This window comes from Hipposideros armiger, unplaced genomic scaffold (genome assembly GCF_001890085.2).
Source record: "Hipposideros armiger isolate ML-2016 unplaced genomic scaffold, ASM189008v1 scaffold_141, whole genome shotgun sequence".
Taxonomy (NCBI): Eukaryota; Metazoa; Chordata; class Mammalia; order Chiroptera; family Hipposideridae; genus Hipposideros; species Hipposideros armiger.
Genome location: NW_017731491.1, coordinates 1,681,485 through 1,705,811, shown reverse-complemented (window position 1 = coordinate 1,705,811; position 24,327 = coordinate 1,681,485). Strand labels below are relative to the sequence as shown.

The 24,327-nt window shown below is 45.2% G+C and overlaps 1 protein-coding gene across 1 annotated transcript in view; it reads right to left on the bottom strand.

Annotated features, from left to right (window-relative positions):
* Nucleotides 1–14,196, bottom strand: part of RPH3AL (rabphilin 3A like (without C2 domains)) — a 159,843-nt gene extending 145,647 nt beyond the window's left edge. Inside the window, exon 1 of the mRNA XM_019650400.1 lies at nt 14,153–14,196. The gene's annotated coding sequence lies outside the window, so the exon portion shown is untranslated. The remainder of the gene's footprint in view (nt 1–14,152) is intronic.
* Between the last annotated feature and the right edge of the window lie 10,131 nt (nt 14,197–24,327).

Genomic DNA, 24,327 nt, shown 5'->3' with positions numbered 1-24,327 from the left:
GCAATCCCTCTTCTGGATATCTACCTCCCAAATCAGAAAACATTTATCTGTAAATATATATGTACCCCTATGTTCATTGCATCATTATTCACAGTGGCCAAGGCATGGAAACAACCAAGTGTCCTGCGATAGATGATTGGATAAAGAAGATGTGGTACATATACACAGGGAATATTATTCAGCCATAAGAAAAGATGAAACACTGCCATTTGCGACAACATAGATGGATCTTGAGATAACCCTGCTGAGTGAAATAAGTCAGACAGTAAAAGTCAAGAACCATATGACTTCACTGATATGTGGGATATAAAACTGAAAGCAACAAAGGAACAAGACAAACAAAGAAACAAAAACTCATAGACACAGACAATAGTTTAGTGGTTACCAGAGGGCAAGGGGGGAAGGAAGTGGTAGATGAAGATAAATGGGGTCAAATATATGGTGATGGAAGGAGAACTGACTCTGGTGGTAAACACACAATGCAATATATAGATTATGTATTATAGAAATGTACACTTGAAACCTATATAATTTTACTAACCAATGTCACCCCAATAAATTTAATAAACTAAAAAAAAAAAAGTATAAGGTCCTAAAGCCAAGAGAGTGGGAGAAAGGTCACCATGTCTAGGCAGGGATCATCAGACCCCAAGGAGTGGCTTCTGCAAATGAGGAGAACCACCAGCAGGGTTAGAACTGGCAGGAACCGTCTCTCAAGCGCGGCCAAGGAATGACAACAGGGGAAACACGGCAACATGGCGACTGCCCTGAGACACGGCCTGGACTGATTTTGACTATTTGGGGTTAGAAAGAATTTCACATTCATCTCTGTTCTTTTCTTGGCGAACTTCACCCATGGCACCTTCCCTTTGATCAACTACTTTCCTAGACCCTGACATTAACAAGGACAAGCACTGTGACAACTCAGAGACCAGTCAAATTTGGGGTCGTCTCCTGTCACTAATTCATGTGATTAGATTGATAGTAAAAAAGAAAGAGAATTCACTTTCTTTTTTATTTTTAAATGAGGCCCCACTTAGAGCAGAACAATTTCAATGTTGAGACTTCTTAAGCAAATGGTCCCTGAGGGGTGGCATGAAAGAGCTTTGGGTCTAGCCATTGTTTTCTGATCACAGCACCCAACTCCCCCCCCCCCCCGTACCCCGCATCCAACCCCCTGTGCTCTACATCGAAGAGCAAGAGAAATACACCTCGTTTCCTAAAATGAAGTCCAGAAAATAATACACACTCCTACCTTTCACCTTCTAAATTAAACCAGTGTTCTCCATTAACGTTCCACTGGGGACTGAGAGAAAATTTTTCCAAAGCTGGGAACTAAATTTAAAGTTCCGGTGGGAAAAAAACAACAATCCTAATCAAGCCCAAATGTTTGAAGCACCTTTGCTACAAACTTTTTTTTTTTTTCTTTCCTTTCAAAGATTTTTATTGGGGAATTGGGGGGATGGGAACAGTGCTGGGGAATTGGGGAAAGGGGAACAGACAAGTTGCTGTCGCCCTGCTCCTCAGTCTAGCTGTGGAGGACGCCGCCCCACCGGCCCAAGTTGGCACCATCACCGCGCTCCCCTCCGGCGAGGCAGACCAGCCGCCGGCCTCTGGACGGCCGCCCACCGCGGCCGCCGGCCGCCCACGCTGGCCGCCGGCCACACACAGCAGCCCGTGGCAACCCACCGCCACAGGGGCTGCAGCCCACGCCGTAGCCGGCGACCCACGGCAGCCCAGCTCCAGGCCGAGCTGCCGCTCAGCACCCCAGCTGTAGAGGGCAGCGTCACTGGCCCTCACATGCGGGATCCGAACCGGGGCCCTCTGGCATCCCAAGCGAGCCCCCAACCATCGCGCCACTCGGCCGGCCCGCTACAAACTTTTTAAGTTATGTAAAGTGACTACCTCTTTGAGAGTTACTTTGTCAGCCCGGGAATCCAAGTGTTCAAACCGGGGTCATGTAAAAACTCAGGGATTGGTTAAAGGCAGCTTCTGCCTTGAGTTTTAGCAATAAGAGGAACATACTCCACTACATTTGTGGTGCTAGTGGTGGGATGCACTGTGTCCACCAGGATTCCTTAGTTGCAAGCAACAGAAACCAGGTCTGGCTGATTTAGCAGAAAGGAATTTATTGGAGGCATAGCTGGCAGCTTAGAATCAATGAGAAGGCTGGAGATGCTTTTGTGAAAGAAAACAGAAACCCTGGTAGCTGCAAGTCTGGGCCTCAAAGTCTCATCAGCTGCCACTGTGGAAATAAGTGGCTCCAACATCCTTTCCTTTCTTGCTTCACTCTGCCCAAGTTTCAGATCCCAGAATGGACAGCTCAGTTGAGTAGCCCAGCATGGGCCAAGGCCACCTCCCTACCCCTTGACCTGGGTGACGGCCACATGGCTGAGTTCACTTTGTATAAATTATTCAAGCAGTACACTTAGGATCTGTGTAGTTTTCTGAATGACTCTTACGCGTCAATAAAAAAAGCCACACCTAACCTATGACCCAGCAATTCCACTCTTAAGTAAAACAGAAGAGAAATAATATATATAAGAGAAATGAAAACATGTCAACAAAAAGACTTATGGCCACTGCATTTATAACAGCGAAACACGAAAAACAGCCCAGGGCTCTTATCAACAGGTGAATGGATAAGCAAATTGTACATATTTACACGATAGAATACTACTCAGCAATAAAAAGGAAGCAGCTATTGATACACACAACAGGGAAGAATTTCAAAACATTATGTCAAGTGAGAGTGAAAGAAGTATTTGACAAAAGAGTACATGCATGTGTGATTCCATTTATATGAAGTACGAATACAGGCAAAACTGATCTATGGTGAAAAGGTCAGAATAGTGGCTGATTCTGCAGAGTAGGGCAGGGATTGCCTGGGAAAGGCATGAGGGACCTTTCTGGGGTGATGGTCATGGTCGCGATCTTAATGGGGTTCGAGCTGCCCAGGCACATGCATTTATCTGAGTTCGCTGAATGGGAAACAAAACTTGTGCACTTCATTGCATACACATTTTGCCATAAAAGAAAAGAAACACACAGAATTCTGAACTTCAGTTAATTATAAGCTTGCTGACTTCAGCTTTGACTGTTTTGTTCATCAAAAGATGCTATTAAGATAGTGAGAAAGCAAGCCAGAAACTGAGAGAAGTATTAGCAACACATAATAAACAAAAGATTAGTAGCAGAATGTGAAAATGAGATAGTCTTATATGAATCAGTAACAGTCTAACAGAAAAAAAAAGTGGGTAAAGAAAAGTACAGGTGTGTAAATGAGGAAACACAAATAGCCCATAAACATGTTTAACCTTAGCAATTATCATTGAAATGCCAATTTAAGCCACAATGAGATACCGGTTCCCACTCACCAGATTGGCAAAAACCCAAAGTGAGGATGATACTAAGTATCGGTGAGGATGTAAAGCCACAAGCACTCTGACCCAGGGCTGGAGGGAATCAATACACATTGCTTCAGACTTGAGAAGACGCACACAGCCTGTGACCTTACCATTCTGCTCCCAAATATACATCCTGGGGAAACTTGCGCATTGATGGGAGGCTGGTAATAGTAAAGGAAAGCAGAAACAACCCCAATGCCCATCAAGAAGTGAAAAGGATAGATAAATATGGTATCTTTACACATAGCAGTAAAAAAGGAACTATAGCTACATGCTCAACAACAGGATAAATATCAACAACACACACACACAAACGTTATCTAGTAAAAATTTGAAATAAGTGTGATTCCACTTACAAAAGTTCAAAAGCATACAATGTATTGTTTGAGTATATAAATCTATAGGGCAAAGCTATGAAGAACAGCAGGTGAATGATTATCACAAAATTCAGGTTAGCGTTTCCTGAGGGGAGGTGGAGGGAGAGAGAGGAAGATGTGTTTGAGAGGTATAAAAGCAATTTCTAAAAGGTTACTGGTGTTCTGTTCCTTAAGTTAGCTGGGCATATGACTGCTTTATTATTCTTCTTTAACCTGTACATATGTGTTTTATGTGCCCTTTTGTATATATATTTCACAAATTTTTAAAAAATCAGTAACTCTTATATTTCAACAATATCCAGCTTAAAAAAACTGGATATTGTCGCTATCCCCTAGTGACAAAAACATAAAACACCTAGGAACGAACCTAACAAGAAGGGTTCACAACCTCCATAAAAAAATTCTATGAAACTTTACTGGGTGCTATAAAAGAAGAGATGATAGGAAAGAAGAAATAAATAAATACAGGACAGGCCATATTTCTAGATAGGAAAACGCTTAAGTATTGTTTTATAAATGTAATTTCAAATTCGATTCTGATGATATTTGTACAAAAACAATGACATGGTTATAAATTTCCTATAGAAGAATGAATAAAGAGCCAAGCATAACCAAGGAAATTCTGAGAAAGAATTTGCACTCCCAGGTGGTAAAATATCTAAAGTTGCAATAAAAAATGTGATAATGGAGGGAAAAACAAACAAACAAAAAACAGAAAGCCTGGAAGTGAGTATGTTTGGCACAGTACAATAAAGCTAACATTTAAAGTCAGTCAGGAGAAGGGGAAAGGGTACCTGGTGTCCAAGACCCAAACCTATAACCTAGTCACACCTAGTTGCTCGCAACACCAGTTACTGGACCTGGGAGGCTAAGGGATAAGGAGGAGGGGGACACTCCTTGTTTTCCTTTTGAACCTTTTTAATTTTAAACAACATGATTGTAATGTATGCGTATTTAAAAAATAAATCTAAGTTTAAAATGTAGTTGGTGGGAAAAGAAAATGAACTGAACTGGTCAACAATTTGGAAAGAAAGAAAATCAGGGTCTTATCTCACATCACACACCAAAATAAATTCCGACTGAATTAGAGTTGAACATAAAAGAGAGTGCTGAATGAAAAGCTGAAACCAAATAAAGAACCAGAAGAAAATATAAAAGAATAGTTATCTGATCTTCGGGCGGGAAAGACCTTTCAAATCCAAGAGCAAAGGAAGAAATCATAAAGTGGAAGGACAGATGGACTTAACCACATGTATTAGTCTGCTCAGGCTGCCATAACAAAATCCCGTAGAGACTTGGGTAGCTTCAACAACAGACATTTATTTCTCACAGCTCGACAGACTGGAAGTTCAAGACCAAGGTGCCAGCTGATTTGGCTCCTGGAGTGGACTCTCTTTCTGGCTTGCAGACAGTGCCCTTGCTGCGTGCTGACATGGCCTCTCCTTGGTGCATGCAGAGAAGAGAGAGAGAGAGAAAGAGAGAGAAAGAGAAGGGGGGGAGGAAGGGAGAGAGGAAGAGAGGAAGAGAGGGAGAGAGGAAGAGAGGGAGAGAGAGAGAGAGGGAGAGGGAGGGAGAGAGGGAGAGAGAGCGAGCGAGCGAGCCAGCTCTCTGGTGTCTTGTCTCATAAGGGCCCTAATCCCATCATGAGGACCCCACCCTCATGGCCTCATGGAACCCTAATTACTTCCTAAACGCCTCATCTCCAAATATTGACTGGGAGTTAAAACTTCAACATATGAATTTTGGAAGAACATATCCAGTGTACAATACCACATAAGCATTAGAAACTTCTCTCTGTTCAAAAATAATAGAAAAACAAACACTGAACTGAGAAAAAACTATCTTAAGTATGTCAGCCAATATTCTTATGATTATGTAAACATGTTAAATAAAATGCAGGTTTTAAAACCTGCATTTATATAGAGCCATCTCAATTTTTAAACATTAAACAGCGGTTATCTCTGGAAGTTGGGAATCATAGGTTTTAATTTTGTTCTTTGTTTTTGTGTATTTTCTAAAATTCCCACAATGAACATGAATTGCTTTGATAGTAAAAGAAATAACTAACATTTTTTAAAAGTGTTATGCTATGGTCAACCAACACTGGGGGCAAAGGGTTCAGTTCTGCAAAACTTTGAGGAATGGCTGACGAGCCAGGGTGCCCAGCACAGCCCAGAGTCTGAAATGCATGTTCCATATCATCCTATGAAGGAACCCCTGAAAGAGGAGAGTACTTCTCCCCAGAGAAGGCAAGAGTGACAGGGACCTTGACCCAGTGGAAATCCTGCCCCGTGGAAAAGGGACTTATTTGAGATGGCTCCAAAGGGACAGACTCAGAGGCAGAGCAATAAAGAGGTAGATCTTAGCTCCAAAGAGGAAAGAATTTCTGCCTATGTGAGCTGTCCCTAAATGCAGAACCCTACACATACAGTGAGCCTCTGGTCACAGTCCATCCATGACTCACACATAGATGAAGAAAGATTTCTTCTATCAGGGTGCGGGTTAGACATTAATTTTTAATTATACAAGTAATTTTTCCTTTAAGAATTTAAAACAGATTGTATATGTACATGAATGAATTATTTCAGCTATAGATATCTCCATAAAATTATTTTTTAAAACTATCCCAGAGAAGGCTAAATTTCTCTTTGATCATTCCCCCCCACCCTGCACACACACACACTCCTAGTCCCCATCATGCTTCCCTGGAGATAATAGCTAATATAAGTTTGGAGTGCATTTTTCCAGACCTTTTTATATGCATTTACATGTAGGTGTATGTTACATGTATCTGTACTCATATAAAGTATGAAGGACTAGTATGTTACATGTATCTGTATGTTACATGTATCTGTACTCATATAAAGTATGAAGAAATGTGTATACATTTCTACAAAGGGCATTATAATGTATTTATCACCTTGAAACTTTCATCTTACCATCTTAGAGATTTAGCTATTGGGTTGTCGGAAAAGTCATGACACATGTTTGCAACAGATGGCACTAGTCCATTTTTGGAAGTGCTAGAGTCATTCGCATCTATGTTATTGCTATGTCATTTGACTGCTGACAGTTCTAGCTTCATTCTAAAAAAAAATTGAGCGATTTGGTTGTTTTGGAGATATTACAAGTTGAAGATGGAAGACCAAACTGTGCATTTTTGCCATATTTTATTGTTTCACTTCCACAAAGAAAAGAACGTGCATCAACCTTGTGAAAAGTTGCATAAAGTTTACGGTGACAATGCTCTACAAGAATGTCAGTGCCAATGATGGTTCATGAAATTCTGTGCTGGTGATTTTGATCTCAACGATGCTCCTCGGTCAAGGAGGCCCACCAAGGTTGATGACGACAAAATAAAGGCATTGATCGAGTCAAATCCACATTACACGACACGAAAGATTGCAGAAATATTGAACATCCATCATTCAAGCATTCACGACCACCTGAAGAAGTTGGGATACATAAGCAAGCTCGATATTTGGGTTCCGCATGAACTCAAAGAAGTTCATTTGATGGCGTGTATAAACATCTGCAATATACTCATTAAACGTAAGGAAAACGATCCTTTTTGAAGCAACTGATAACTGGTGATGAGAAGTGGATTGTTTACAACAATGTGGTGTGCAAACGGTCTTGGTCCCGATGTGATGATTCGCCTCAAATGACATCGAAAGCAGACGTTCATCAGAGGAAGGTTATGCTCTCAGTGTGGTAGGATTTTAAAGGTGTCGTGTTTTTCGAGTTCCTACCAAGGAACCAAACAATCAATTCGAATGTGTACTGTCAGCAACTGGAGAGTTTGAATGAATCCATCATCCAGAAACGTCCAGAGCTTGTTAATTATAAGGGAGTTGTGTTCCATCACAACAACGCGAGACCACACACAAGTTTGATCACCCGTCAAAAATTACTGGAGTTTGGACACTCACCATACTCGCCTGACCTTGTGCCGTCAGACTTCTACTTGTTTCGCTCTCTTCAAAACTCCTTGCATGGTATAATGTTCAATTCAGGTGAGGCTGTAAATTAGGACCTTGTTCAGTTTATCGCAAATAAAGACAGGTCCTTCTATGAAAGAGGAATTATGAAGCTCACTGAAAGATGACAAAAGGTTATCAAACAAAACGGGCAATATATCATTGATTGATTTTTGTTCTTTATATAAATAAATGACCTTTGAAAAACATAGACAAAACACGTCATGACTTTTCTGACAACCCAATATATTGTTATATATAAAGATCTAACTAATTCTTTTTCACAACTGCATAGTATTCCCAGGCATGAACATTCGAATTTATGTAACTATTCCACCAGTGGCGAACATTCAAACTGTGCACAGTTTTTCACCGTAGCAAACCACCACAAAGGCTATCCCAGAATTTTCCACCTGTGCACACACATCTGTGTTTCTTTAGGGCAGACCCTGCCTATGTCACAGAGCAGATGCCTTTTTTATTTTAACTGGTTCTGCCAAATTGATGTCCATTGTGATGTTGCTTTCCAAGCCTCAGATCCTACGGCTTTATAAATCTGATCCCTGTGAAATTTCTTCTTGTCAGTGACAGCCCGGCATTTTGGCCTACCTGGCATCTTCTGTGCCTTGGTTTTGTTCCATCGCTCTTCCTTACTATTCAAATCATCATCTGACAATGAGATGGGCTGCCCTGGTCCCTTGACAGCATCTGGGCATGAGCCACATGGCTGCCCACCCTGGCTACTCACTGAGGGGACTCTTGAATGGGGAGGAGGCCCTTCCAATCCCAAGAAGCTGCATCTTTGTCAATCAGAGGATGCACTAGCAATGAATGAGAAGGGGGCAGGGGCTGGGCAAAAGGAAACTTTACAATCCCTGGCATCACTCAACTGCTTGGATGGGCCAGACCCAGAGATGAAAATGCACCAATACCTAAATTAGGCATGAGCGCAGGTGAGTGAGTCAGGCAGGGCTGGATAATGACAATCGTTCACCCTCCTCACCAGGCAAACCCACCACCAACTTCATCTTGATGCCTACAGCGGTCACTGTAACACCCAAATGATGAACTGTCCATGATTTACTAAGTGCTTTTACATAGGCGCTAATTATGGAACTGCTGTCTTACGACAGGTTGCTCTGGTATTTTTAGCAGCATGTAGCTGCCATGTGAAAGCCGGGGCTGCTCTCCCAACGAAAGGCTGCTTACTTTACAGGCTGGCGCAGTCCTTGAAATGTGATGTTTTGCCGGCAGCTGGTTGCTGTCGGGGGATGTCTGGGCAGAGGGCTGCAGCACCAACCATATTCTGCAGTTTCTCCAGTCCAGCCTGACACCCCCCAACCAGCAGAAGGTGATACACATCACCTCCCTTACCCCCAGGCCTCAAGGCAGCGAGAAATGGGCTACCGCATGGACTCAGCAGAAACCACCCACCTCTTAGCTTCGCAAGCTCTCCCCAAACTCAGCAGAGTGGAGGGGGACTGGAAGAAACCAGGGCTGACCCTGGCCCTGCTCCCTCATCCCGAGCTGTCCCCGCCCCAGAATCTAGGTGCCCACCCACATATCACCTCCCAAGAAATCCAAGATTCCAGGGACAGTGAAGTCAGGGTGGGGCCCCTATAAGAGAATGGAGTATCTGTATTCACGTGCTGGGTACAGGGTCCCTGCTGCCTTTTTCCGGGTTGCAGTACATTTTACTGAAGTATGACACGTACGCACAGAGAAGGACACATATCAAAACGGATGAATTTTGATAATATGAACGCACCTATGTGACCAACACCCAGATAAAAAAAACAAACATTACCCGCCTCCTGAAGCTTTTCTGGTGCCTCCAGGAACCCGCCATCCCGACTTCCAATACCTTATATTCATGTTGCCTCACGTGCACTTGACAGAAATGGAATTATAGAGCATGTGCTCTTTCTCATTGCGCTCCTTTGTTTAACAGTGTGTTTGTGTGATTCATCCATGTTGTTCCGTGTAGCTGTACACTGTTCATGCTCACTGCGTTCTAGTGTTCTAGTGTATGAATTCATCCCAATTTATTTGTCCATTCTATTTCTGATTAATATTGGGTGATTTCCAGTTCAGGGCTGTTACAAACAGTGCTGCTATGAACATTCTATTGTAGTACATGCCTTTTCACAGCAGCCTTTTACCCATCGTAAAATATAAAACATTGAAAACTACTGCTTTAAGCCTCAAATCTTTAGAAAGTCAATCTGCCCCACCTCTCCAATTTACCCTTTCTTTTTTTAAACGTAGTCCTTCCACTGTCTATTTGGAGCCAAGTAAAGAGCATTAATTGGCCATTGGAGTCAGACTTCCAAAGACTAAAGCCCGATTCTACCACCTACTTGCTGTGTGTCCTGCATCAAGCACTTAACCTCTCTGTGCATCAATGGCTTTACCTGTAAAATGGGGATGATAATAATAACACTTCTAAGTTCATTTGGTTGAGGATTAACTACAGGAACAGTGCCTGCGCATCGTAAGCACTCATTAGTGTTGGTAGGGTATGGTCACCACCTAAGGCACCCTGTCTTTCTCAGCACCCAAGGTATCCTGCTTTGGGTAGCCCCTGCCAAAACAGTCGAGCAAGGACCTCACACAGGAGGAGACAGCAACTGAGCAAACAATTTCACCACCAACTGGCCCTCCCCGCCACTCCAGCCCACTGTCTCTCCCTCTGCCTCTACCATCACCAAGGAGGCCTGATGGCCTACTACTGTCTTTTTATACACAGGACACTGAATTTCACTCCAAATGTGACCTAAACCAGGGGCACCATTCAGGGTCATTATTAATGGTGTGCCAGCAGCCCGGTGACAAGCTGCTGGGGCACCGACAGTGCCCAGAAATTGCTGCCTGAAAAAAAAAAATGTAAATGTCCATGTAAAAGGAAAGTAAGTGGATTACTTCATTTTTTTAGGTGACAAAGACGGAAAAAGCCTTTCAAAGCATACAGTGCAGGGACCTAAGAGCAATAGACTGGGGCCTCGCACTACTGGTTGCCATGGCAACTGTATTTCACAGCAGGAACTCATTTTCATATGACAGTGACCTGTGGAGGGAAGGGAGGACAGCTCCTAAAGAAACTTAGTTGAAGGGGGTACTATTGGGGGGTAGAGGTGGGGAATTGATTTTGTTACCAAAAGAAGCATTTAAAAGTGATTTAAGGGACAAAAATGACCTAAGGGCCCCTGGGGGTTCTCTGTTCCACCTCTTACTTAAAACGCACTCACATACACACATACACACCCTGTTTTGAAGGCCTCTTGGGCAGATGTCACAGCGTTCCTGAGTCACTGGTCCCACTATTAACCATCTGTGGATGTCACAGCGTCCGTGAGTCACTGGTCCCAACATTAACCATCTGTTCTGTGACAAAGTTCTTTTCTGGAGTCCCAAGGAATCCACTGACCGAGACACCAGGACGTTCTGCACAAGCCAGGTGCTGAGAGGACCTGTGTAACACACTCCCTGGACTGAGGCATAATGCTTTCCTGGACAAACAGCAAATTCTAGTATCAAAAATCAGCCTCGAAGTTACAGACTTGAGATCCAACCTTTGCTCTGCCCACCTACAAGCGGTGTGGTGTAGGCAGGTGTGTGGACCTCTCTGGGTTTGTTTCTTCAGGGGCAGAATGAAGACAATAATCACAGTATCTGCCGTTCTAGACGCTGGGAGGATAACACACATGAGGGAACGCCTGGAAAATCAGCAACTGCCCCACACATAATGGCCACTCAGAAACAGCTGCTATGATTAAGAGCTGGATAAGCATCTCTCACACCCATGATACAACTGGAGGCTAACAGCAGAGAACAAAGTATTAACTTGGGTGGCACAAACTGTAATGAATTAATCAGTAAGCTCAGCGGGAGTGCAGACCGATGGGAATATGGAAGACTGGAACAGTCCAGGAGGGAGGTAGAGTTTGAAGGATGATAGGAGGTGTTTGGGAAGATTGGGAGAGAGAAGTCCTTCCCTGAGCATCCTGGGGATTCAGGAGGAAGGGAAAAGGATTCATTGACACAGAGGAACCTGCCGTCGGCATACAGACAGCTGCAATAGTGGCGCCAGGGCAGACTGGAGCGAGGCCAAGCTGTCCCAGGGAAATGGCTTCTGAGCTGGGTCCCAAAGGGAAAGGGCCAACGGGCTGGCCCTGAGAGGTGGGGAGGGAAGAAGTTGCAGGACCGGAAATTGGTTCTAGAGAGTGAGGCCACATGACTAAGGAGCCACATGAGGTAGACAGAGGAGCCAGCTTTGTGTGGGAGGAAACCCAAAGCCTCGGAAGATTTCTTAGGGAAGAGGATTCAGCGACAGGGTAAACACAGTAGTCAGGGACCAGCAGGCTAGAGGCGACATGCCAAATGGGCTGTGGGGGCTGGAGGAGATTGTGGCACCAGAGAGACCAGTGAAGGGGCCTCTGAACTCTGGCCTGAGACATTCAAGCCCTGGTCACAAAGGGACAGGGAGAGGCAGAGACACTTCAGAGAAAAGTGAGTGGGACAGAGGAGGAAACCCACTGTTGAGGAGGTGAGGGCAGTTGCCCAGGAGAAGGAGCAGGCCAGCCTTGGACATGCTGAGTGTGGGGTGTCACTGGGCCCCCAAAGAGCCAAGACTGGAGCTGGACTCCAGAGGGGGACTCCCTGAGGGCATCCGGAGCGAGTTCTCTGAGAAGCTAAACACGAGGCCTCATTAAATGCCCAGATAAGAGGGAAGAGGGGTCAGAAGAGGAGAAGGAACAATGGGGAAATAAGAACAAAGCCAGGAGAGATGGGTGCCCCAGAAATCACAGCAGAGAAAGGCTGCAAAGAGGATGCATGCAACACGGGGGTCCGCTTCCCGGGCAGATGGACGGCGGACAAAAGAGCAGTGTTTGGAAACAAGATGATTTTCAGGGAAGCAGTTTCAGCAAAGTGGTGGGGCCAGCAGCAGCCAGGCTGCGGAGGATTAGGAAGGGAGGCGTGGAGCAGAGAGGCAGGCAGCAGGTGCAGAGCACTTGTCAGGAAAATGTGACAGTGAGAGAAAAGAGGAAACGAAGCTAATGACTCCCACGTATGTTTTTTTCCCCCCAAGAGATGGGAGGCCAAGTGGATGGAAGAGGCAGGAGGATGGAGGGACATGGAGACTGGGTAAGGGCACAGTTTCTCAAGGTGGGGGAGCAGAGAGGGGCAAAGACAGAACTGCAGCCCTGGCTCTGCCAATGCTCTTACCAGGGTGGCCAGGGCTGACTCCCCAGCCCTCAGACTGCTGAGAGCACCAAAGGTTCCCACCCCGCTGCACCCCGATGGAGCCCCGATCCACCCCGATCCACCCCGATGGAGCCAGGAATCCCCTGGCGCTGACCTCACTGAGGATGGGTTTCCCCCTTCCACATCTCATCTCTCCCCAGGGCAACCTCCGGGGTGGGGGTAGGGCAGAGTTACGGATCACCCAGGTGGGAAAATCGGGTCCTCAGCCCCTGAGCGACCGGGTAGGGGACAAAATTCCCCGACTTCCGAGCAGAGCCCCTCGCTGTAGTCCAAGGAGGCTTCCGTCCCAACAGTGCAGGTGTCACGGGCACCACTGTAAGGCCAGAGCCCTCACCCTGAAGGCAGTGAGGAGCCCTGGATGAACTTCAACACTCTTTCCAAATCTTTCTGCCTGGGAAACACAGAGGTGGGCCTGACGGCTGGGAGTGGGTTTCGTGAGGACTGGATTTCGGGGCAGGATTCTCAGGCTGAAGGAGGTGGGCAGGGTGAGCAGGAGGAATCTGGTCTGGCCAGCGAGAAACCCTTCCATGCTGCACTCACACACTCCTGGACACCTAGTGATGGGCGAAACGTCAAGTGTCCAGGGCCCGGGTCCACCACGGCGCCCCACGCCAATCATCTGGAGGGTGGGATCTTCACCCAAGGCCAGGCCCAAGTACGCCCAGGTCCCCACCACCGCACGTGCGCGCCCCGGCGGGCGCTCGGTAAACACCGCACTTGTTGACTCGCTCGCCAGGCATGCTCACCCCAGCGCCGCCTGGTGTTCGCGGCCGCCCTCGCCCGCCCTCTCGCCACCCACTCCCCTCCCCCACTCGGCCGCCCCCGCCTCGCCCCCGCGGGCCCCCGGCTCCGGGCGCAGGACAGGCTTCCCCAGAGGGCCCCCGGCCGGCTGCAGGCCAGACGTAGAGCGCCAACCTCTCAGGAGGCCGGGCCCAGGCGCTGCCCGCGCCCCACTGGCCCGGGGCTCGCCCCCTCCCCGGGCGCAAAGAGCTCCCAGTTCCCACCTACACGGCCAGGGCCACCCTGCGCGACCCCTGGGCTCCCACCACGAAGCCAAACGCACTTCCCAGCCCTAGGATACTGTGCCCCGAAACAGGGGCGGCCCCACTTTAGCCGGACTTACCTGCGAGTTCGGCCAAGCCGCCCGGCGCGCTCCCTGGCTGCCCTCTGGCGGCGGCCGCAGGGACCCAGGCGCCCGCCCTGTCCCGCCCCGCCCTTCTCCCACCTGGGACCTGTTGCGGCGGGCGGGAGAACCCGAGCCTGAGGTCACCTGGTAGGCAGGCAGGGTGCCCTCCGGATGGCTATCCTCGGCATGGAACGGTTCTCAACTGGCCCCTTCTTGTCACTGGATAACAAACATCGCTATCTTTCCCCTGAGCAGCTTCAAGTCCTTATTTTCTAGTGCTCCAAGATCCTCAAGGCTCGTTTTGTGTATTCCCTGCCCGCATCCTACAATCAGCCATTTGTCTGAGGAGTCCTGCTTCTTTTTATTGGGGAATAGTATTAGAAACCAAGATCTAGGGGCTAGGCATGCTCTTTGCTACTGGACCCATTGCGTTTTATCATTAATAAACTACAGCAGGCCAAGGGAAGTTAGACTTCCCTATCCCATTAAGTGTTCTTGTCTGCTTATTCCCTGAGGGCTTGGGGCCATGGGTTCAAAGAGAGACCCTGGAAAGAAGGTGGGCTATGGGGAAGCAGTCTCAGTCCCTGGGCACACTGTGGACTCCTGGGAGTGACCGGCAGGTGAAGGCCAAGGTGAAGGTCTGGGTGCTGCAGAGCAGGCTGGGTAATGAACATCTAGCCAGGGAAGGCTGTGAGAGTGCAACCTAGAGATAAGTGGGCCCATGAAAAATAAATAGCAATAGGAGGTAGGAGCCAGTAGGCAGGGTGACCCCAGAGTTTCTAGGGCAAGAGATAATTTCTGTGGGTGCTTGGCTGAAGAAGGCTTCTGGTTGTGTGTGTCTATTTGAGAGATGATGTTATACTTTAAACCAGTTTTCTCAAATGTGGCCTTGGGACTGCTTGTGTCAGAAGCCCCTGAGGGCTTGTTAAATATACAGAGTCACAGGCCCTAGTATTGAATCTGGTGGTGGGGCCTGAAATCGCATTTCAACATGTTCTCCCAAGAATTCTGATGTGCACCAGAGTTGACTCTTTTGGAAGGACTGGAAGTCTGTAGTCAGGATACCACTGAGGAGAGAATCTATGTCTGTTCTCTTTCTGGGGCTGGCTGAGTGGCTCAGTTAGTTAAGAGCTTGCTCAAGAGTTTGAGCTCTGAGCAACAGCGGTTCAAGTCCCGGCCTGAGCTGAGCAGCCGTTGAGCTGCCAACAGGTGGCAGGATGGCTCAGCTAAACAAACAAACAAACAAACAAACAAACAAACAAACAAACAAAACAACAACAACAACAAAAAAACTTTGCCTTCTCTTTCTGCAAATACCAACCTGATCCTGCATTGCTTCGGTTCTTTCTTGGCCATGTGTAGAACATTGGAACATTGCTCATTTTTGATCTTCTAACAACCTCAGCAGGAACAGCTTCATTGACTTCTACCTTCCCTTTGACAAAGACCCTCTCATTGGCCAAATTTTGGCCAGGTTCCTCTGAGCACTTTTCTTGACTAGGCCTCAACCTTTTCCTATAAGAACTGCAACTCTCCACACAAACAATTTTTTCTACCCCACACACTTGGAAAAAAACCAAAAATCTAACATGGCTTCTAGCAGCCTAAGGCCACTGTGTCCCTGTGGCAGCTCAGCCTCTCCTTGAGTTCCTGTCTAAATAAACTCAAAGCTGCCAATACAATCTACCATTTGTTCCACCCAATATCTGCTGATAGGCCCCTGACCTCCATTTCCTTAGAGCATTTATTTAAAACTCTTACTGTTGTAAATCCTTTCCCTGTGCCTTTGAGATGTACATGTATCTCCTAGAACCCAGGAGTGCTTTTCTTAGGGACCTGGGAGCCATTCCTTTGAAGCGTAATCATCCGGAAGGTGTCTGTGGGAGAGGGGTAGCTGAACCTGGGTAAGTGCCAGTGACCGGACACAGATGGCATAATCACACTGACATTGACTACCCACTTTTTGTAATTTTTCACTTTCTGGCAATGCTTGAGCCCCCACTTGCTCCCCCTTCCTACTCCCTCATTCTCCCTTTAAAAGGCCAATTCACCTCTACACAGATCAGAATCAAGCTCAGTTCTAGACTTAAAGTCTCTTTCTCTCCTGCAGTAGTACGGAATAAAATCTGTCTTTACCACCATGAACTAGTGTCCAGCTTTGTTTTTCTTTAACACTTTCCTTGGAGTTGCTATCTCAGAACCAACAGGCCCTTGGGTTAAATAGCAGCCCACAAAGGCAAGGCGGAGGGCAGTTGTTCAGCTGTCATCCAGCAAGGCCTGGATCTACAAGTTTCCTTGCTTAGGCAGGGAGGCCCTTGAGAGGCAGTGGCTTGGCGTCCTATTAAGATGGCAGCATAAACCAACAAAAACTAATACAGGAAGAAACTTGCATCTTTGAGTTCCAGGATAGCCTGGAAGTGTAGATGCAATCAATTAACATTCTAAAGAAAACTAAAGTCCAAAGGCAGGCCCCAGCTTCCTCATCTGTACAGCATTTAATTGCAGATGGTGTGGGGAAAGGGCTATGCAAACAGAATCAAAAGTGGGTTGTCCCAACTTCCTGGGACTTGCAGTATGAAGAAACTAGCAGAGATGGCCCAGACATGAATGACAGATCATTATACTCATAGAACACACAGACCCTGTGTAATCACTTTCTGTGCATTAACTCATTGGTACCATTATTGTCCCCATTTCACAGGTAAGGGGACCAGGGTTTGGAACAACTAAGCTTACTTACCCAGGTGTGGGGGGCCTGAGTAGGCCAAGGTCCAGGTGAAGGCTGTTTGTTCAGGGCTACCCAGTGAGTGACAGGTGTCATTTGCTCCCATAGTTACAGGAAGGGAAATACTTTAGGAATCTCCAGGCACCCACCTGAAATATTCACCAGGTCACTGTGTTGTCAAGGCAGACTCCTGAGGAAAACACCTTCAGTGCTGAGGACTGGAGCAGGGTCCTGACAAGGTGTCGATCTCATTGGCTTCTGAAATTACATATGCTCTGAAGTCCGGGTTTGCGAGGAACAAATGTCATCCCTCAGGTTCAGCTAGGAATTGAGAATATCTCATCATTGATACTGCACCCAGGCCATTTTGTCTATTGGTCTGAAGTTCAAAGCAAAACAAAACAAAATACAACACTGTATATGTACTAGAAACTATGTTAAATGTTTTTCAAATAATAACTCATTTAATCCTCTCAACAACCCTACAATGTAAATACTCATTATCATGACTATTTAAAAGACAAGAAAGCTGAAGCACAGAAAGGTTTAGAAGTTGCCCAAGGTCACACAGCAAATAAGTAGCAGAACTAGGATTCAAACCTAAGCAGTTTTGTTGCAGAGTCCATGCAAGTACAGGGGAGGAAGAAACTTTCCTCTACCCTCAAGGTTCTTTTGGCTGGTCTAATAATCAAATAGACATGAGACAGATTAATAAGAGAAAATAACTAAATTTAATACATACGTATGTATGGGAACCCCATATACATGAGAAAGTCAGAGATCCCACATGCACCAGAGGTTCAAAGACAGAAAGGGAACATGGGTATATAAGACATTCTGAGCTAGGGACGAGGTAAGGTGACTTGGGGTCTTCAAAGAGTCATTGCAGGTGATAAGAAGAGCAGATGTTTAGTAAATAAAAGTTTCCTCTGCCCTGTAGATAGGGCAAAAGAGGTTATCTCTGATAATCTCTTATTATGGTCAAGGTTCCTAATTCAAGTTCTTCTAGCTAGTAAAGGGAGAGGCAGAAGTTTCTCTTGAGCCCACAGTTAAAGTTGCCTTTCGCTCAAACAATGTGCATACCACAGAGGTACACCTTGGGGTGATTAATTCTGAACCCCCACAAAAATAACCAGGACGTGACACATCCTGCCAGAGTGGGGCAAGTGGGCAGTTAAGTCCCACTGGGCTTCCTCCCCTGTAGGCCTTCTGTCAGCCCAAGTAGTTCTCTAAGCCTCTGGCATCTTCACTGTCAGTTTCTCCCTCTGGAGACCCACCTCCTGCATGGTCTGGGCCCAGGTCTGAAAGATGGGTTTTTAAAAACACTGAACATGGGAGATGAAGGGATGAGTCATTCAGCCAGTGGCTGAGCCCTGGGCCCTTCCACCCTTTTCTGTGCTATATTTGTCTGCTCTGGTGGCTAAACACACTAGGAAGTCACAGAATGTAAGGTGGAGAATAGGAAGCGTGGAAGTAAAGCTGTGGCCTGCAGCGATCTGAGGAAAAGGGAAAGGATACAGGATCCATATGAGTTTGCTCAGGCTGCCGCAACAAAGTACCACAGACTGTTGGCTTAAACAACAGAAATTTCTCACAGTTCGGAGACCAGAAGTCCAAGATCAAGGTGCCAGCAAGGGTGGTTTCTTCTGAGGCTTATCTCTTTGGCATGTAGACAGCCGCCTTCTTGCTGTGTCTTCACATGGTTATCCCTCCGTGTGTGTCTGTGGCCTAATCTCTTCTTGTAAGGACACCAGTCACATTGGATTAGGGCCCACACTTAAATCCTCATTTTAACTTATTACCTCTTTACAGATCCTATCTCTACATACAGTCACAACAAAGGTACTGGGGTTAGGACTTCAACATATGAATTTGAGGCGGACACAGTTCAGCTCATAACAGGATCCAAAGGAAATGTACAGGCTGGAGTGATGTGAGGTTTCAAATTGCTAGGAGAAAATATTTTGTATATGCCGAAATGTATAAAGAATAATGTCAAACATACAATGCACCCTCTGCCCCACTGCTCAGCTTAAGAAATGAAATGTTTGCAATCCAGTGGAAGCCCCTCATGTAACCTTTCCAGTCATGACCTCCTCCCAACCCTTTAGCGGTAACCTTATCTAGAATTTACCATTTCTCAGTTCCCTACACTCCTTTATACTTTTACTATATGCCCATGCATCCTCAAATGATATAAAATACTGTTTTTGTGTGTGTGTTTTAAACTTTATATAAATGGGAACATTCTCTGTGCTTTTTTAAATTAAGGTGAAATTCAAATAACATACAATTAACCATTTTCAAGTGTATGATTCAGCGGCATTTACTGCATTCACAATGTTGTGCAACCACGATCTCTTTTTAGTTTCAATTTTTTTTTTCATCACCCCATAAGAAACTCCATATCTATGAAGTATTTCCTCCCCATTCTCCCCTCTTCCCACCCCCTGGCAGCCACAAGTCTGCTTTCTGTCTATGGATTTGATTATTTGTATTCTTCTGCAATTTTTTTGCTCAGATATTGAGATTCATCTTTGTGGTCACATTTGACCATAGTTTTTTTTTGTTTGTTTCTTTTTTTTAAATTCCCATATAATATTCCGTCATGAGACTCAATCACAACTTTTTTATTCTTACTGCTATTGATGATTTATGGAACTTTGAAAAAATCATTTTTAAAATCAATATTATATGCATGTGGTAACAAAGTCAAGTATCACAAAGGAAGATAGAGCGAAAACTCAGTGTCTTGTCCCTCCTTCCAAAGAGATAACCACTTTACCTGTTTCTTATCCTTTTAGCATTATGCCAGGCAAATACACATACATGGCATACACTTTTTTTACACATATGTGTTATTTAATAAGTGTTTAGGAAGTGGTTGTTGCATGCCAGCACTGCTTTAGATGTTGGAGATACAGCAGTGAACAAAACGAAGTTTCCAGCCTATGTTTTTGTAGAGACAGACAGATGAAACGTAAACGAACAACTAGATGCATAAGTCAAGTGGTGATAAATGCTATGGAGGAAAGTAAAGGACAGTAAGGGACATGGAGGGAGTGGTCAGGGAAGGCTTCTCTGATAAGGTGACATTTGAATTGTAGGGGAGGAAAAACCTTTATCCTTCTATGCTCCTAGGGGCCCCTGGATCAAACTGATAGAAGACAGGTTAAGAAAAGAAAAAAGTTTTAATTACATACACAGCAGAATTCACAAAGAAAAAAATGTGGCTCAAAGAGGGGCCCAGTGGAGATAACCTAAGTGTCCATTGATGAATGATGGGATAAAGAAGATGTGTACAGACACACACGTTAGAATACTACTTGGCCATAAAAAAGATGAAATAGTGCCATTTGCCACAACATGGATGACACTTGAAAGTATCATGCCAAGTGAAATAAGTCAGTCAGAAAAGGACAAGAAAGGTATGATTTCACCCATATGTGGGATATAAAACAGAAAGTAAAAAACTAACAAAACAAATAAACAAAGACAAACTCATAGATACATACAACAGAATGGTGGTAACCAGAGGGGACAGAGGGTGGTGGGAGTGCAAAGTGGGTAAAGGGGGTCAAATATATGGTAACAGAAAGAGTCCAACAGGGAACAAAGAGATTTAGAGATTTCCCTCTTCCTCGGATCCCTCCCCTTGCCCCGCCCAATCTCCCTTCCCTTGACAGAAAAGAAGCCTAAATTCTGGACTCTCTTAAGATGGATTTGAAGCACCAATAGGTCTCCCATCTTCTTGGTTGGTTCCGCCTTCTTGACCAATAAACCTTTCCTTCTTCCAAACCCTGATGTTTTGAGTTTTGGCTTTTTGAAGCTTCAGGTACATGGGCTTCAAACCTGTAATGCTGAGAGAACTTTGAATGCATAGGTCTGAACGCCTCATCCTCCCTGTTGAGTTTCCATATATGCTGCTCCTAGGGCTACTCAGGAGGATGGACTCAGGAAAGAGGCCCAAGGGCCGGCCAAGTGGCTCAGTTGGTTAAGAGCTCGCTCAAGGGTTTGAGCTCTGAGCAACAGCAGTTCGATTCCCGGCCCGAGCTGAGCAGCCGCTGATCTGCCAACAGGTAGCAGGATGGCTCAGCTTTAAAAAAAAAAAAAAAAAGAAAGAAAGAGGCCCAGAAAGGCCCTACAAGCAAGTTGGGGCCATTTGAGCAAGAAATTCCAAGGCACCAGTTACTCAGATTGTGGGCTAGAAGTGGTGAGGGGGCAAGATAGGTATTGGGTGGGCAGTACCGCTTGATTCCATAGACTTCCTGTCCCTTAAGGCAGGATATAGCTGGGGGAGAGTCAGAGCAGGGTTCTGTGCAGAACAATGTCAAAGGCATGTTTCCCACTTGCCCAAGTACAAAGCTGGTGCTGCTGAAGAGTGGACACTGCCTGTCTGCCTTGGAGAAGAAACTGACAGCATGGGGAAAGTGGGCAGGACACAGTGAGAACTGGAACCAGCGGTCCAACCAGTTGGATGGACCCAGGCTGAGTAGGCAGCAGGAACAGACAAAGCCGTTAAGCTCTACCCCAGGCAAGCCCAAGTCAGCCCTGGCCAAAGGAGAAAACTTAATCCTTGTAGAGAAAGAAACCTCAGTTCTTGCCTGCTCATAACAATAACATCCACTGAGACCACAAGGAGAAAGTTTAAACAAGGAAGCTGCAACCAATAGTGAGGATACTATCATCTCTCCTGTTGGTCAGTGAACATCACTGTAAAGTTGACTGCTGTCGTGGAAGATTTGTGGAACCGGGGATGTGGATTCCAAGCCCAACTTGGTGGTTAATTAGTATTAAGAGGTTGAGCGAGTCACTTTGCATCTCTGTCTGTTGTCTCATCTATCAAATAGGGATATTCTTGCCCAATCTCTTTCCGGTTGCAAGAGATTGTATTCCTTTGCTGGATATGAATTTTCTCTTTCAAAGCTGACTGGCTAGCTAGCTCAACATAACCTTGATGCAACCTTTACTAAAATCGGGACGAGAAAAGGTCAAGCTGTCGCCTGCCAGATGAATATCCAAGCAAGGAGTACCGCCTGAGAGGGAAGACAGGCCAGCCTTTCTTGGAAAGTGAGGGCAGCCAGCACCTGTCTGTAAGCACCAGGGTTAGTACAGCAGGGTGCTTGGAAAGCAAACACCAGACATCTCCATTAGCAGGTGGTCATTCACACAAAGAACGTCTGTCATTTACATTTCACTCAGTTCCTAGAAACGAAAGCAGACAGGCATTTGCAATCCAGGCGTGCTGGACTCATTAGGGAGCTTCCCAGTGGATGAGAGGAATAAGGACACATAGAGCAACAGAGGGTCCTTTACAGAACTATATGAGTCCACACATGACTGTGTGGATCGGTACTAATAATTGTCATTACTGAGGATGAATGCCAAAGTTTACAGGTCTGATGCAACCTCCATCAAAATCCCAGCATGCTCTTTTGAAGAAATACACAAGCTGATTTGAAAATGTATATGGAAAAGCAAAGGCTCTAGAATATTCAAAATGATCTTCAAAATGAACAAAGTTGGAGGACTTACGCTACCTGATATCAAGACTTACCATAAAGCTACAATAATCAGGACAGTGTGGCATTAGCGCTGAAGGAGAGACAAATAGATCAACGGAACAGAATAGAATCCAAAATAGAGTCACACGTATACAGTTAATTCATTTTCTACAAAAATGCCAAGTCAAGTCAATGGGGAAAAGGAATGTTTTTTCATTGAAAATTGCTGGAACAACTGGAAATCCATTTGGAAAAAAAATGAATCTTGATCCCTGACTTTATTCACAAAATTAATTTAAGATGGATCATGGACCTAACCTAAAACCCTAGAACCATACAGCTTTTTTTTTCTTTTAAGATTTTGTTGGGGAATTGGGGAAGGGGAACAGCCAAGTTATTGTCCTTCAATCTTAGTTGTGGAGGGCACAGCTAACTCAGCTCCAAGTCCAGTCACCATCCGGCTGCCCGTTGGCAGCTCTTGGCCACTCAGCTCAAGGTGCCATGTTCAATCTTAGTTGCAGGTGGGCGTAGCGCCATACCATGCAGGAGTTGAACCGGAAACCGTGGTGTTAGGAGCACGTGCTCTCACCAGCTGAACCACTCGGCCGGCCCCCATACAGCTTTTTGAAGAAAACAGATTATCTCTGTGATATAGGAGTAGGAAAAGATTTCCTTGGGCAGGATACAAAAATAAAAAATTGATCACATGGTTTCATCAGAATTTAAAATTTCTGCTTATAAAAAGATACCATTAAGAAAATGAATCAGTCCCCGATGTTCACTGCACCATTATTTACAATAGCCAACATATGGAAACAACCTAAGTGTCCAATGATAGATGACTGGCTAAAGAAGATGTGGTACATATATACAATGAAATTTACTCAGTTATAAAAAGAATGAAATCCTGGGGCTGGCTGAGTGGCTCAGTTGGTTAAGAGCTTGCTCAAGAGTGCAAGCTCTGAGCAACAGGGTCGCCAGTTCAATTCCCGGCCCGAGCTGAGCTGCTGCTGAGCTGCCAACAGGTAGCAGGATGGTTCAGCTACAAAAAAAAAAAGGAATGAAATCCTACCACCTGCAACAATATGGATGGACTCAGAGAGTATTATGTTAAGTAGAATAAGTCAGACAGAGAAAGACAAATACCAAATGATTTCACTTATATATGGAATCTAAAAACAAAATAAATGAACACACGAAACAAAAACAAACTCATAGATACAAAGAACAAATTGCTGGAGGCCATATGGGAAGGGAGGTGGGGAAAAGGGTGAGAAAGGTGAAAGGGCTTAAGATGTACAAATTGCCAGTTATAAAAACAGTCATGTAAAGTACAGTATAGGGAATATACTGTCAATAATATCGTAGTAAGTATGGTGCCAGATGGGTACTATCAGGGTGATCACTCCATAAGTTGTACAAATGTCTAGTCACTATGTTGTACACCTGAAACCAATATAATATTGTATGTCAACTGTAATTGGAAAATTAAATTTAAAAAAAAAAAAGGAAGGGAATTCTGACCCATGCTACAATATGGGTGAACCTTGAGGACGTTATGCTCAGGGAAATGAGACAAATAGTATAATCAACAAACTACAGACCTGGAAAAAAATTTTCACAGTCATATAGCTGACAAAAGAGTTTATATCCAAGACATGTAAAAAGCTCTTACAAATCAACAGTAAAAATATAAACATTCCAGTTACAAAATGAGAAAAGACTTTAACACACACTTTACAAAGTAAGATATACAAATGGCTAATAAGCAGTTTTAAAAGTGCTCAACATTATTAGTCATCAGGGAAATGGTATTTAAAACCACAGGGAGGGCCGGCTGAGTGGCGTGATGGTTAAGAACTGGCTTGGGATGCCAGAGGGCCCCGGTTCGGATCCCACATATGAGGGCCAGTGACACTGCCCTCCACAGCTAAGATGCTGAA